This window comes from Moschus berezovskii, chromosome 14, assembly GCF_049115385.1.
Source record: "Moschus berezovskii isolate FMDL1 chromosome 14, NW_MosBer_1.0, whole genome shotgun sequence".
NCBI classification, from domain to species: Eukaryota; Metazoa; Chordata; class Mammalia; order Artiodactyla; family Moschidae; genus Moschus; species Moschus berezovskii.
In genome coordinates, this window is record NC_142473.1 from 4,111,640 (window position 1) to 4,125,661 (window position 14,022).

Here is a 14,022-nt window from a genome sequence, read left to right on the forward strand (position 1 = left end):
AAGATCATTTAAAATGATTTTTCATTTGAGCCAAGGGTGTCCAAATTGCCTTGGGATGAAAAAAGAGCAAGTGAACATCCTAACTTCTGCATGCATTCCTACAAACCTGGTAAGATCTTAAAAACCTCAGTGTCATCTGAATATAGTATAGTGTGAAACACTACTAGGCTGCATGTATAGGTTATTTTCTTAAAGCTTCTGTTCACTCAACAGATATTGGTTAAGACCCTACTCTTTCCTAGGCACTCAAATTCAGTAGTTTATGAACAAAAATTTCTATCCTTATTTAACACTTAACTTCCTAGCATACAATGCTGTCCTCTTAGTTTACTTTAAAATTTACTTTAAAGACCATTGCACATGTATTTGCTTTTTTTCTTTAAGATTTTTTTGATGTGGACCATTTTTTAAATGTTTATTTAATTTGTTACAATATTTCTTCTTTTTTTATTTCTTGGTGTTTTGGTCACGAGGCATACAGGTTGTTAGCTACCTGACCAGGGATAAAACCCCCACTCCTTGTATTGGAAGTCAAAGTCTTAACCACTGGACCAACAGGGAAGTCCCTGCTATGTTTCTAATAATGGCTTAACAACTGGTATAAATAAAATTGCCGCCTCTTATTTATTCAGTTCCCTTCACATATATTTTAAGACCATTCTCATCTTTTGCCCTCAGAGGAAAGGTTGCAAAGATGGTCTTTGACGCTGTGAGTAAAAGTATCTGCAGGCAATGGAGTCACTAGACCCAAATGCTGAGTGCAGTTGTAATATTATAGATGCTGAAAATTATCCCCTAAGAGACTGAGCCCGCTTAGCCTCCTACCAAAAATGGGTAGATTGGACTAAAACCCACAACTTGTCAGCACTATATATCAACAGATTCCATCACAAAGATTGCTTTATTCAAAAATGGGTTAAAATGTTACCTAATTTGATATTTAATTTGAATGTATTTAACTGTGAATGAAATTAAGCATCTTTACCTATGTTTCATTGTATTTAGCAAGAAGAGTCTTTGTTAAAAATGGATTATTCTACTGTTTTTTTTTCTAAGATTAATAAATGAAATCTATTTAAACTTAAAATTATGCTTTTGTCTGGCATGTGAGTTGAAAATACACTTTACAAGTTGCACATATATAATCTGTTACTGACTGTTTGTTTGGAGGCTATAAAGGCACATAAGACAAATTGTTCAGTGATTTGCATATAGCTAGATATGAAAAAATGTTCTCTTTATTTTTGCCTCTTACTTATCGCTTTCTGGGATCATTTTATAAATTCCTAGTACTTAACCATAAATTTGAAATATTTTTAAAAAGTTCTGAATATGGCATATGTTCATTTTTTAATTTTTTCCTTCATTTTAGACATAGTGAATCCCTGAGTTCAAATTTAGCTTTGAACAATATAGTATAATTTAAAGACTAAAATTAAAAAAAAAAATAGGAGCTGAATTTAAGATTGCCAACATCTGGGGACTTTCCTGGTGATCAGTGGTTAAGATTTTGCCTTCCAAGGTAGGGGATGTGGGTTCGATTCCCGGTCAGGAGCTAAGATTACACAAGCCTTGCAGCCAGGAAAAACAAAACAAAAAACAGTAGCGATATTGTCATAAATTCAATGAAAACTTTAAAATACTGAAAGAAACCACATTAAAATTGAAAAATATTAAAATTGTAAACAACTAGAAAGGTTTAAGAAGTAAAAATTAAACTTTGGCAAGGCAACAGATTAAAATCAATTTAATGGTAGACTTGATCAACTGGCTGTGTACTCATTGCTAACATTTTATGCTTTTTTCTTTTCTCTCCTCTGGTCTACTATCATATGTGTCTACGTGTGTAATGCAGTGTGTGTATGTGCATATATTTTTATGTGTGCTTTGTTGTAGTTCAGTCGCTAAGTTATATCCAACTCTTTACGAATGCAGGTACTGCAGCACACCAAGCATCCCTGTCCTTCTCTATCTCCCAGAGTTTACTCAAACTCATGTTCTTTGAGTCCGTGATGCCATCCAAGTATCTCATCCTCTGTTTTCCTCTTCTCCTCCTGCTTTCAATCTTTCCCAGCATCAGGGTCTTTTCAATGGCTCAGTTCTTCTCATAAGGTGGCCAAAGTATTGGAGCTTCAATTTCAGCATCAGTCCTTCCAATGAATATCCAGGACTGATTTCCTTTAGGATTGACTTGTTTTATCTCTTTGCTGTCCAAGAGATTCTCAAGAATATTCAGGTTTTATTATGAAAGACATTCTGAAATGTTTAGATAATCATTATTCAAAGCAATGTTGAGTAGAAGAGTATTTTATCACCAGACATTTTGTTGAAGATGCGACAGAATACTGAGTAAATGAGGTAAACTTTTTCTATACTTCTGCAATAGGGAACAATAATATCAATATGTCCTTGATAGAAACTGAAGAAAACCTTCAGCTGAAAGAGTATTCACTCTTGTGAAATAACTCAAATTAATATTCATGACATCTGAAGAATTAATTTCTTTTTTATTATTTTCAATTTCTTATTATTTTCAGATGTATATAAGAAATAGGTTGATTGAGTATTATGAATTCCATTTAATTCAGATAAAACATTGCACTACAGATAAATGATTATGTATTGGAAGGTGGCAGTCCCATGATCAGTTCAGTTCAGTCACTCAGTCGTGTCCGACTCTCCGCGACCCCATGAATCACAGCATGCCAGGCCTCCCTGTCCATCACCAACTCCCGGAGTTCACTCAAACTCATGTCCACAGAGTCGGTGATGCCATCCAGCCATCTCATTCTTGGTCGTCCCCTTCTCCTCCCGCCCCCAAACTTTCCCAGCATCAGGTTCTTTTCAAATAAATCAGCTCTTCGCATCAGGTGACCAAATTATGGGAGTTTCAGCTTCAGCATCATTCCGTCCAAGGAATATTCAGGACTGATTTCCTTTAGGATAGACTGATTGGATCTCCTCGCAGTCCAAGGGACTCTCAAGAGTCTTCTCCAACACCACAGTTCAAAAGCATCAATTCTTCAGCTATCAGCTTTCTTCACAGTCCAACTCTCACATCCATACATGACCACTGGAAAAACCATAGCCTTGACTAGACGGACCTTTGTTGGCAAAGTAATGTCTCTGCTTTTTAATATGCTATCTAGGTTGGTCATAACTTTCCTTCCAAGAAGTAAGCATCTTTTAATTTCATGGCTGCTATCAGCATCCGCAGTGATTTTGGAGCCCAAAAAAATAGTCTGACACTGTTTCCACTGTTTCCCCATTTATTTCCCATGAAGTGATGGGACCAGATGCCATGATCTTTGTTTTCTGAATGTTGAGCTTCAAGCCAACCTTTTCACTCTCCTCTTTCATTTTCATCAAGAGGCTTTTGAGTTCCTCTTCACTTTCTGCCATAAGGGTAGTGTCATCTGCATATCTGAGGTTATTGATATTTCCCCCGGCAATCTTGATTCCAGCTTGTGCTTCTTCCAGCCCAGTGTTCCTCATGATGTACTCTGCACATAAGTTAAATAAGCAAGGTAACAGTATACAGCCTTGACGTACTCCTTTTCTTATTTAGAACCAGTCTGTTGTTCCATGTACAGTTCTAACTGTTGCTTCCTGACCTGCATATAGGTTTCTCAAGAGGCAGGTCAGATGGTCTGGTATTCCCATCTCTTTCAGGATGCTCCACAGTTTATTGTGATCCACACAGTCAAAGTCTTTGGCATAGTCAATGAAGCAGAAATAGATGTTTTTCTGGAACTCTCTTGCTTTCTCCATGATCCAGCGGATGTTGGCAATTTGATCTCTGGTGCCTCTGCCTTTTCTAAAATGAGCTTGAACATCTGGAAGTTCACAGTTCACGTATTGCTTAGAGAATTTTGAGCATGATTTTACTATCGTGTGAGATGAGTGCAATTGTGCGGTAGTTTGAGCATTCTTTGGCATTGCCTTTCTTTGGGATTGGAATGAAGACTGACTTTTCCAGTCCTGTGGCCACTGCTGAGTTTTCCAAATTTGCTGGCATATTGAGTGCAGCACTTTCATAGCATCATCTTTCAAGATTTGAAATAGCTTAACTGGAATTCCATCACCTCCACTAGCTTTGTTCGTAGTGATGCTTTCTAAGGCCCACTTGACTTCACATTCCAAGATGTCTGGCTCTAGGTCAGTGATCACATTATCGTGACTATCTTGGTCGTGAAGATCTTTTTTGTACTGTTCTTCTGTGTATTCTTGCCACCTCTTCTTAATATCTTCTGCTTCTGTTAGGTCCATACCATTTCTTTCCTTTATCGAGCCCATCTTTGCATGAAATGTTCCCTTGGAATCTCTAATTTTCTTGAAGAGATCTCTTGTTTTTTCTATTCTGTTGTTTTCCTCTATTTCTTTGCATTGATCACTGAGGAAGGCTTTCTTATCTCTCCTTGCTTTTCTTTGGATCTCTGCATTCAGATGCTTATATCTTTCCTTTTCTCCTTTGCTTTTCGCTTCTCTTCTTTTCACAGCTATATGTAAGGCCTCCTCAGACAGCCATTTTGCTTTTTTGCATTTCTTTTCCATGGGGATGGTCTTGGATACTGTGTACCTATTAGGGCTCTATAGTGCTAGTGGTAAAGAACCCACCTGCCAAAGCAGCAACAGACACTGATCAGTCCCTGGGTCAGGAAGATCCACTGGAGAAGGAAATGGCAATCCATTCCAGGATTCTTGCCTGGAGAATTCTGTGGACAGAGGGCCCTGGTGACTACAGTCCATGGGATCACAAAGAGTGGGACGTGACTAAAGTGACTTATCACGCATGTAGCATTCATGCCATTTCTTTCTTTTTTTCTCCTTTGAAGATACTTTCTCAGCAAAGCTTTGCCATCACCACATGAAACAATGCAGCAAAATAACAGTGTAATGATTTCATACTGTTAGGATTGACTCAAAATCCTAAGAAGCAGAGAATGGTATTTGCAATCTTCTTCATTTTCTATGTAGAAACGTTGATGGGTAATTTCCTTATTATTATGACTGTAAAATTCAGCCAGACACTTCGGAGTCCCATGTACTTCTTCCTATTTTGTCTTTGGTTGATATCTGCTTTTCAACTTCAGTAGCCCCGAGATTAATCATGGATGCCCTGTCTGCGAAGAAAAGTATATCTTACAATGAGTGCCTGACTCAGGTCTTTGTGCTACATTTATTTGGATGCATGGAGATCTTTGTCCTGGTCCTCATGGCCATGGATCAGTATGTGACCATCTGTAAGCCCTTGAATTACGCAACCATCATGAGCCAGCAAGCCTGCATCATCCTGATTGTTCTTGCATGGATAGGGTCTTTTACACATTCTATGGCTCAGATTATTCTGACCTTAAGATTGCCCTTCTGCAAATCCAATTTGATTGATCACTATTGCTGTGATATGCAGCCACTGTTGAAACTTGCCTGCATGTATATTTATGTGATGAACTTACTGGTGGCGATTAATAGTGGGGCACTTTATACAAGAAGTTTTATAATTCTGATGATCTTTTACATTGTTATCTTGCATTAGCTGTGGAACCACAGAGCAGGAGGAAGGAAAAAGGCCCTCTCCACTTGCACTTCCCATGTCATTGTAGCTGTCTTATCATTTGGTCTGTGTATGTTTATATACACTCGGCCCCCAACCACATTCCCCATGGACAAATGGTGGAAGTATTCTGCACAATTGAAATACCCTTCCTCAATCCACTCATCTACACACTGAGGGATGCAGAAGTGAAAAATGCCATGAGAAAGTTATGGCATGTCAGAATTAACTCAGAAAGCAAAAGATGAATTGTGGGTCTAGACTGATTGTTTATTGAGTCATGGTTTTAGCGAATCTGTATAAATTATCATATATGACAATGTTTGACTCTTTTGGGAATAGCATAAATAAAATCATAGTATGCTCTGCTTTATTTTTTTTTTTAATTCACAGGCAAAATCAATACCAAGGCTTCTCATTCTTACATGGACCAAAATTCCAATTCTAATCATGATCCCCTGTCAAAGTTTATTTTTCAGTCAGTTCAGTTCAGTTAAGTCACTCAGTTGTGTCTTAGCAACCCCATGGACTGCAGGACACCAGGCTTCCCTGTACATCACCAACAAAGTAAAAATAACATGGTTTTTTTAAAAAAATTCTCATGTATTTGTACTTTTTGGGACATTTCAAAATTTGGTGTCTAAAGTGGTGACTCAGAAGTTTCATGTGGTACATTAGGAGGCCCATGTGTATAAAAGAGAAGTGTCATAATTTTGTTACATGCTCATCTAGTCTAAATATCTCTCATGCCAGTATAAAAACAGGCACAGACACATACACTTACTATACAGGGTTTTGTGGTTATTTGTACTTCAGATGATTGAATGGATGAACAAATGTAAGAGATATAAATGAGAAGAAAATAAGCTTACATGAAGGTGAAAACATAAAGTTTAGATAATAGAATAAGATGTTATACAGGGAAGAAAAACTTAGAAGTTTTAATGTGGTTCAGAAGTTCAGTTTGGTTCAGAAGTACTTGCAGCCAAATTAAATAGGGGAAATGGTGTAATTTTAAGTGATTTTGAAAGATGCTATTAATCTAAACTGTATAATTTTGAATAGTCATCTGCCCTCAAAAGTGATTCACCTAAAGGAGCAACTCTCAATTCTAAGTACACTTTCATTTCTCTCAGGAAGAAGTAGAATTCCTGATATGTTTCCAGTGCTTTTTTTCTATCTCAGTTATGTCTCAAATATATTATAAAGTTGAATATGTCTTTCAAAAACGTACTAATAACAAATTCAGAACAAATAGCAATTCTTTGACATTTCCAGAGTAAATCTATCCTCGAGATTATTCTGCTGAGAAATATAAGAAGGAATGTTTCAAAACAGTTTCATATGTCTTCCTTATCTCTAATCTATAATAAATGCCTCTAATCCAGTTTATTTAAACATCTGTAATGTGAACTAAAACACAGGAAACATTAGGAATTGATGAAGTGGTCACGAACTGGTTTTATTCTAACTTTGAAATGGGGAGTAGAATATCATGATTAAGACCATTAGCTTTGGATTCAGTCTTGATGAATCCAAATCCTTATTCTATCACCTCATAAACCTGTAAGTTCAAGAAAGATAGATGGAATTCTAGGCTTCAGTGTTTGTCTATAAAATGGAAACTAAAATAATCTCTATGCTATTGGCTTGTGATAAGGGTTCAAGATTGCATACATAACAAAATCTAGTATGTGCTATTGTTATCATAAATGAATTTAAATATATTTACTAAAATTTATTTTTTTAATTATTGGCCACCAATATGTTTGCCAGCAATATTTTATTTTATTCAGCGAATACAAGTTACAGTTCTAATGGGAGGAAAATCAAACTGAAGATATCCATCAAGTATTGGTTTTGTGTGTGTATGTTGTTTTGACATTTTTAAATATATTGGTACGTTGTCAGTTTACAATGTTCTGTTGATTTCAGGTATATAGAAAAGTGAATCTGTTATACATGTACATATATCCACTCTTTTTCTTTAGATTCTTTTCCCCTATAGGCCATAACAGAGTATTGAGTAATTCTCTGTGCTATTCAACAGGTCTTTTTAGTTATCTAGTTTATATATGGTACTGTGTACATGTCAATCCCAAGCTCCCAAATTATCCCTGCCCCTTCCTTATTCCCTAGTAAACATAAATTTATTTTCTACATCCATGACTCTACTTCTGGTTTATAAATAAGTTCATTTATAACCTCTAGCCTCCAATAAAAAAATAAAATTTTAAAAATAAAATAAAAAATTAAAATCCCACATATAAGTGATATCATATGATATTTGTCTATGTTTGACTTACTTTAGTGAGTATGACAATCTATAGGTCAAGCCATGTTGATTCAAATAGCATTATTTTGTTCTTTTCATAACTGAGTAGGGCTTCCCTGGTGGCTCAGACAGTAAAGAATCTGTCTGTAATGTGGGAGACCTGGATTCGATCCCTGGGTTGGGAAGATCCCCTGGAGGAAGGCATGACAACCCACTCCAGAATTCTTGCCTGGAGAATGCCCTGGACAGTGGAGCCTGGTGGATTACAGTCAATGGGGTTAAAAAGAGTCAGACAGGACTGAGCAACTAAGCACAGCACAGCAGGGTTGAGTGACATTCCATTGTTTATTTGTACCACAACTTCTTTATGCATTCCTGTATCGATGGACATTTAGATTGCTTCCATGTCCTAACTATTATCAATAGTGCTGTAATGGATACTGTGGTGCATGTATCTTTTCAAATTGCTTTTTCCTAGATGTATGTACAAGTGTGGGATTCATGGGTCATAGGGTAGTTCTATTTTTAGCTTACATCATGAGAAACACTGGGCTGGAGGAAGCATAAGCTGAAATCAAGATTGCTGGGAAAAATATTAATAACCTCAGATATGCAGATGACACAACACTTATGGCAGGAAGTGAAGAAGAACTAAAGAGCCTCTTGATGAAATTGAAAGAGGAGAGTGAAAAAGTTGGCTTAAAGCTCAACATTTAGAAAACTAAGACCATGGCATCCGATCCCATCACTTCAAAACAAATAGATGAGGACACAGTGGAAACAGTGGCTGACTTTATTTTTGGGGTCTCCAAAATCACTGAAGATGGTGATTGCAGCCATGACATTAAAAGATGCTTACTCCTTGGAAGGAAAGTTATGACCAACCTAGATAGCATATTAAAAAGCAGAGACATTACTTTATCAACAAAGGTTCATCTAGTCAAGGCTATAGTTTTTCCAATAGTCATGTATGGATGTGAGAGTAGGACTATAAAGAAAGTCGAGCACCGAAGAATAGATGCTTTTGAACTGTTGTGTTGGAGAAGACTCTTGAGAGTCCCTTGGACTGCGAGGAGATCCAATCAGTCTATCCTAAAGGAAATCAGTCCTGAATATTCCTTGGACGGAATGATGCTGAAGCTGAAACTCCCATAATTTGGTCACCTGATGCGAAGAGCTGATTTATTTGAAAAGAACCTGATGCTGGGAAAGATTGAGGGCAGGAAGAGAAGGGGACAACAGAGGATGAGATAGTTGGATGGCATCACCAACTCAATAGACATGGATTTGGGTGGACTCTGGGAATTGGTGATGGACAGGGAGGCCTGCAGTGCTGTGGTTCATGGGGTCGCAAAGAGTCGGACACGACTGAGCAACTGAACTGAACTGAAGGAACTTCCATACTGTTCCCCATAGCTGCTAAATTTACCTTCCTGTCAACAGTGTTGGAGGGTTCCATTTTCTTCACACCCTCTTCAGCATTTAAACAGAGATCACACACACAAAAAAAGAATAGAAAGTACAGAGACAAACCCATGCACCTGGTCCCCTAACTCACCACAAAGTAAGCTGGAATATATGATGGAGAAAAAACAGCCTCTTCAATAAGTGGTGCTGGGAAAACTGGACAGTTATATATAAAACAATGAAATTTGAACACTTCCTAACACCGTACACAAAAATAAACTCAAAATGGAAAAAACTTAAATGTAAGGCCAGACACTATAAAATTCTCGGAGGAAAACATAAACAGAAAACTCTTTGATATAAATCACAGCAAGAGTTTATTGGATCCACCTCCTAAAGTAATGAAAATAAAAACAGAAATAAATGAATGAAACCTCATTAAATTTTAGTTTTTGCACCACAATGAAACCCATAAACAAAATGAAAAGGCAACCATTAGAATGAGAGAAAATAATTGCAAATTAATATATATATGTATATATTTGGGGTATAAATATTATATTTTTCATATAATTGTTAGAATTATTTATAGTTAATGAACATATATGTATATTATATAACTAACTAAATGTATGAATATTATTTATATGTGTGCAAATGTAAAAATATATATACAACATGTTTATGTCTCACGTGAAGAGTTGACTCATTGGAAAAGACCCTGATGCTGGGAGGGATTGGGGGAAGGAGGAGAAGGGGACGACAGAGGATGTGATGGCTGAATGGCATCAACGACTCAATGTACATGAATTTGAGTAAACTCCAGGAGTTGGTGATGGACAGGGAGGCCTGGCGTGCTGTGATTCATGGGTTCGCAAAGAGTCGGACACGACTGAGTGACTGAACTGAACTGCACTGAATTGATTCATGTATATGGACAAGGAAATGGATAGATAGACCATCAAGTCCCTAAATCAGTAAGTATTAATTAGTATAGTTATGCTGCCTTTCAATCATCATTGTCTTGGCCATCTCTCACAGCACTTAAGTGCATGATCTGAGATGTCAGTTAGATTCCGGTTACATGTTCTTCAATATTTCTGTTTTGGAATGCACTCCTTTCCTTTGTTTACCCACCCCTAAAATGAAGATAATATAAGTGCTTGCCTTTTTGTAATGCAACATCCGCTGGATTATGGAGAAAGCAAGAGAGTTCCAGAAAAACATCTATTTCTGCTTCATTGACTATGCCAAGGTCTTTGACTGTGTGGATCACAATAAACTGTGGAACATTCTGAAAGAGATGGGAATCCCAGACCACCTGACCTGCCTCTTGATAAACCTGTATGCAGGTCAGGAAGCAACAGTTAGAACTGGACATGGAACAACAGACTGGTTCCAAATAGAAAAAGGAGTACGTCAAGGTTGTATATTGTCACCCTGCTTATTTAACTTCTATGCAGAGTACATCATGAGGAACGCTGGGCTGGAAGAAGCACAAGCTGGAATCAAGATTGCTGGGAGAAATATCAATAACCTCAGATATGCAGATGACACCACCCTTATGGCAGAAAGTGAAGAGGAACTCAAAGGCCTATTGATGAAAGTGAAAGAGGAGAGTGAAAAGGTTGGCTTGAAGCTTAACATTCAGAAAACGAAAATCATGGCATCTGGTCCCATCACTTCTTGGGAAATAGATGGGGAAACAGTGGAAACAGTGTCAGACTTTATTTTTTGGGCTCCAAAATCACTGCGGATGCTGATTGCAGCCATGAAATTAAAAGACGCTTACTCCTTGGAAGGAAAGTTATGACCAGCCTATATAGCACATTAAAAAGCAGAGACATTACTTTGCCAATCAAGGTCCATCTAGTCAAGACTATGGTTTTTCCCATGGTCATGTATGGATGTGAGAGTTGGACTGTGAAGAAAGCTGATCGTGGAAGAATTGATGCTTTTGAACTGTGGTGCTGGAGAAGACTCTTGAGTATCCCTTGGACTGCAAGGAGATCCAACCAGTCCATTCTAGAGGAGATCAATCCTGGGTGTTCATTGGAAGGACTTACGCTAAAGCTGAAACTCCAATACTTTGGCCACCTCATGCGACGAGTTGACTCACTGGAAAAGACTCTGATGCTGCGAGCGATTGAGGGTAGGAGGAGACGGGGACGACAGAGAATGAGGTGGCTGGATGGCATCACCGACTCTGTGGACATGAGTTTGAGTGAACTCCGGGAGTTGGTAATTGACAGGGAGGCCTGGCGTGCTGTGGTTCATGGGGTCGCTAAGAGTCGGACACGACTGAGCGACTGAACTGAACTGAACTGAAAGATTATTGCTGAATATCACTGTTTTGTTTGTTTGCTTATTTTTTGTACATTTATTTTTAATTAGTTAATTTTTGCTGCATTGCAACTTTTTTGCTGTGTGTGAGCTTTCTCAGGTTGTGGCATGCTGGGATTAATCTTTGTGGCAGTGTGTGGGCTTCTCACTGTGAGGGCTTCTCCTGTTGAGGAGCACAGGCTCTAGGCACTCAGGCTTCACTGGTTGTGGTGTGTGGGCTCCATAGTGTGGCAAGCAGCCTTAGTTGCCCTTCAGCATGTGGAATCCTCCTGGACTGGGGTCAAATAGTGTCCCCTGCATTGACAGTCACATTCTTAACCACTGGAATACCAGAGGAGCTCCATCACTATATTTTTTAATTTCTTTAATGCATTTTACTAGGATGAAATCTTATGAATACATATACAATAATCAAGCTTGTGAAACTAAGCTCCAATTTGGTTTTAATAAAACATTAAATATTTAAGAGTAGTCCTAGACTGTTTTTGATCTATAACAGTAGGGCCACAGAAGAGTAATTTGATGATAAAAGGAGCTCTACGGTTGAATGAAGAAAGCCTCCCACCCATGCCACTCCCACTAGCAGTCCACACAGGCACTGATTCATGATAGCCGTATAGTGCAAGGGCTTGCAGATGCCACACAGGGTCATAGGCCATCACAGTAGTAGGATGACATTGGCACCTGCAAATATATGTTCCCCAAAAATCTGCACCATGCATTCATTGAAAGGGCTGATTTTGTTTTAATAGAGTGAGTATATGATCAGATTGGAGAAAATGACACAGGAGTAGCAGGCATCAACAAAAGATAGCTGGGCCAGGAAATAGTACATCAGTCAGTCAGTCAGTTCAGTTGCTCAGTCGTGACCAACTCTTTACGACCGCATGAATCACAGCACGCCAGGCCTCCCTGTCCATCACCAACTCCCGGAGTTCACTCAAACTCATGTCCATCGAGTCGGTGATGTCATCAAGCCACCTCATTCTCTGTCGTCCCCTTCTCCTGTCCCCAATCCCTCCCAGCATCAGAGTCTTTTCCAGTGAGTCAACTCGTCACAAAGTTGGCCAAAGTATTGGAGTTTCAGCTTTAGTTCTTCCAATGAACACCCAGGACTGATCTCCTTTAGAATGGACTGGTTGGATCTCCTCGCAGTCCAAGGGACTCTCAAGAGTCTTCCCCAGCACCACAGTTCAAAAGCATCAATTCTTCAGCGATCAGCCTTCTTCACAGTCCAACTCTCACATCCATACATGACCACGGGAAAAACCATAGCCTTGACTAGACGGACTTTGGTTGGCAAAGTAATGTCTCTGTTTTTTAATGTGCTATCTAGGTTGGTCATAACTTTCCTTCCAAGGAGCAAGCATCTTTTAATTTCATGGCTGCAATCAGCATCTGCACTGATTTTGGAGCTCCAAAAAATAAAGTATGACGCTGTTTCCACTGTTTCACCATCTATTTCCCATGAAGTGATGCGACCAGATGCCATGATCTTTATTTTCTGAATGTTCAGCTTCAAGCCAACTTGTTCACTCTCCTCTTTCACTTTCATCAAAAGGCTTTTGAGTTCCTCTTCACTTTCTGCCATAAGGGTGGTGTCATCTGCATATCTGAGGTTATTGATATATCTCCCGGCAATCTTGATTCCAGCTTGTGCTTCTTCCAGCCCAGCGTTCCTCATGATGTACTCTGCATAGAAGTTAAATAAGCAGGGTGACAATATACAACCTTGACGTATTCCTTTTCCTATTTGGAACCAGTCTGTTGTTCCATGTCCAGTTCTAACTGTTGCTTCCTGACCTGCATATAGGTTTCTCAACAGGCAGGTCAGATAGTCTGTTATTCCCATCTCTTTCAGAATTTTCCACAGTTTATTGTGTTCCACACAGTCAAAGGCTTTGGCATAGTCAGTGAAGCAGAAATAGATGCTTTTCTGGAACTCTCTTGCTTTCTCCATGATCCAGCGGATGTTGGCAATTTGATCTCTGCTGCCTCTGCCTTTTCTAAAACCTGCTTGAACATCTGGGAGTTCACAGTTCACGTATTGCTGAAGCCTGGCTTGGAGAATTTTGAGCATGACTTTACTAGCGTGTGAGATGAGTGCAATTGTGTGGTAGTTTGAGCGTTCTTTGGCATTGCCTTTCTTTAGAATTGGAATGAAGACTGATCTTTTCCAGTTCTGTGGCCACTGCTGAGTTTTCCAAATTTGCTGGCATATTGAGTGCAGCACTTTCACAGCATCATCTTTCAAGATTTGAAATAGCTCAATTGGAATTCCATCACCTCCACTAGCTTTGTTCGTGGCGATGCTCTCTAAGGCCCACTTGACTTCACATTCCAAGATATCTGGCTCCAGATGAGTGATCTGGCTATCGTGATTATCTTGGTCATGAAGATCTTTTTTGTACAGTTCTTCTGTGTATTCTTGCCACCTCTTCTT

The 14,022-nt window shown here is 38.7% G+C and overlaps 1 pseudogene; it reads left to right on the forward strand.

The window, feature by feature from the left end:
* Positions 1-4,875: 4,875 nt before the first annotated feature.
* Positions 4,876-5,802, forward strand: LOC129553523 (olfactory receptor 4C11-like; annotated as a pseudogene).
* The last annotated feature ends 8,220 nt before the right edge of the window (positions 5,803-14,022 follow it).